The following is a 2,819-nucleotide window of genomic DNA, read 5'->3' as shown; positions in this document are numbered from 1 at the left end:
AAGCTGCTGCCTATGATAGAAGGTAGAATCAAAAAGTGTGACACAATCATACGTTTTGTGATCATACCAACCAAGATGTCTCATACAATTTCGTTACATGCCCTGTTATGTTGCAGGTTGGTTGTGACATTACGGTTCCTGGCAACTGGAGACTCTTTTAAGTGCCTGGCTTACAGCCACAGAATTGCACAGCCAACCATTTCAAAAGTTGTTGTGGATGTATGTGCTGCAATTTGCAACACTTTAAAGGACCAATACTTAAAGGTACATTTGTGTTATTTTTTCGAGTTTGGAATATATACACTCCTGGAAATTGAAATAAGAACACCGTGAATTCATTGTCCCAGGAAGGGGAAACTTTATTGACACATTCCTGGGGTCAGATACATCACATGATCACACTGACAGAACCACAGGCACATAGACACAGGCAACAGAGCATGCACAATGTCGGCACTAGTACAGTGTATATCCACCTTTCGCAGCAATGCAGGCTGCTATTCTCCCATGGAGACGATCGTAGAGATGCTGGATGTAGTCCTGTGGAACAGCTTGCCATGCCATTTCCACCTGGCGCCTCAGTTGGACCAGCGTTCGTGCTGGACGTGCAGACCGCGTGAGACGACGCTTCATCCAGTCCCAAACATGCTCAATGGGGGACAGATCCGGAGATCTTGCTGGCCAGGGTAGTTGACTTACACCTTCTAGAGCACGTTGGGTGGCACGGGATACATGCGGACGTGCATTGTCCTGTTGGAACAGCAAGTTCCCTTGCCGGTCTAGGAATGGTAGAACGATGGGTTCGATGACGGTTTGGATGTACCGTGCACTATTCAGTGTCCCCTCGATGATCACCAGTGGTGTACGGCCAGTGTAGAAGGTCGCTCCCCACACCATGATGCCGGGTGTTGGCCCTGTGTGCCTCGGTCGTATGCAGTCCTGATTGTGGCGCTCACCTGCACGGCGCCAAACACGCATACGACCATCATTGGCACCAAGGCAGAAGCGACTCTCATCGCTGAAGACGACACGTCTCCATTCATCCCTCTATTCACGCCTGTCGCGACACCACTGGAGGCGGGCTGTATGATGTTGGGGCGTGAGCGGAAGACGGCCTAACGGTGTGCGGGACCGTAGCCCAGCTTCATGGAGACGGTTGCGAATGGTCCTCACCGATACCCCAGGAGCAACAGTGTCCCTAATTTGCTGGGAAGTGGCGGTGCGGTCCCCTACGGCACTGCGTAGGATCCTACGGTCTTGGCGTGCATCTGTGCGTCGCTGCGGTCCGGTCCCAGGTCGACGGGCACGTGCACCTTCCGCCGACCACTGGCGACAACATCGATGTACTGTGGAGACCTCACGCCCCATGTGTTGAGCAATTCGGCGGTACGTCCACCCGGCCTCCCGCATGCCCACTATACGCCCTCGCTCAAAGTCCGTCAACTGCACATACGGTTCACGTCCACGCTGTCGCGGCATGCTACCAGTGTTAAAGACTGCGATGGAGCTCTGTGTGCCATGGCAAACTGGCTGACACTGACGGCGGCGGTGCACAAATGCTGCCCAGCTAGCGCCATTCGACGGCCAACACCGCGGTTCCTGGTGTGTCCGCTGTGCCGTGCGTGTGATCATTGCTTGTACAGTCCTCTCGCAGTGTCCGGAGCAAGTATGGTGGGTCTGACACACCGGTGTCAATGTGTTCTTTTTTCCATTTCCAGGAGTGTATGTATGTATTTGTATGTAATTAAGTATGTAACATTATAGGCACCATCAACAGAAGAAGAGTGGAATAAAATTGACAAAGAATTTGATGAACTGAGGCAGTTCTAAAACTGCATTGGTAAGCCACAAAATTAAGTTACATAATATGGAGAAAATCTGACAATAATGAAATGTATTTAAAATGCTTTTAATGAAGTACATCAGACTCAGCTTTAGGCAGTTTTTTATCTCCCACATTGCAAGTCTATGTACTGCTATATAAAACTACTTACTTTTCTTTTCAGGAGCAATGGATGGGAAACATAGCATTTGCCCCACCACGAACTGCTGGATCAGGATACTTCAGTTATAAAAAATTCCACAGCGTTGTTTTACTAGCTATTGTGGATGCTAGGTACCGATTCTCTTTAATTGACATTGGGTGCAATGGAAGACTGAGTGATAGTGGGGTGTATGCAAACAGCCTGATCAGCGGTGCACTTTGGGAAAACTGGTTGAAGGTACCACAGCAAAAATCACTTCCTGGCACAAACATTGAACTGCCATATGTGATTCTTGCTGGTGATGCCTTTCACCTGGAGCCATATATCATGAAACCCTATAGAGACTGCCAGAACCAGAAGTCCAAACAGATTTTTAACTACAGACTGTCAAGAGGGAGGCTAGTAGTGGAAAACACTTTCGGAATGCTGACCAACTGCTTCAGAGTTCTTCTCAGTACAATTCAACTACCTGTTGAGAAAGTGGGATTAATTGTTCAGACTTTATGCATACTGCATAACTACTTGATTGAAGAGACAGACACCACATATCTGACAGATGCTGATACGGAAAACACAGACTTGTGCAACATAAACAATGGTTCCTGACAAGGAGAGAAATCTCTCTCTAGCATACCCCAGCAGAGTGAAAATCGCACATCACTGTGTGCTAGGGAAGTGCGAGAAAATTTTTGTGAATTCTTGAGTACAACAGGTTATGTGTCATGGCAGTGGGAAGCTGTTAAGAAGTACAACTTTTAACAGTAATAATGTACAAAAGGCAATCTTTTATTTTAAAATAACTCATCAATGAAATGCAATGCCTTAACAGTTACA

The sequence above is a fragment of the Schistocerca cancellata genome, chromosome 2 (genome assembly GCF_023864275.1).
Source record: "Schistocerca cancellata isolate TAMUIC-IGC-003103 chromosome 2, iqSchCanc2.1, whole genome shotgun sequence".
Taxonomy (NCBI): domain Eukaryota; kingdom Metazoa; phylum Arthropoda; class Insecta; order Orthoptera; family Acrididae; genus Schistocerca; species Schistocerca cancellata.
The sequence above is the reverse complement of the archived record's forward strand: the minus strand, read 5'-3'. Positions refer to the sequence as shown.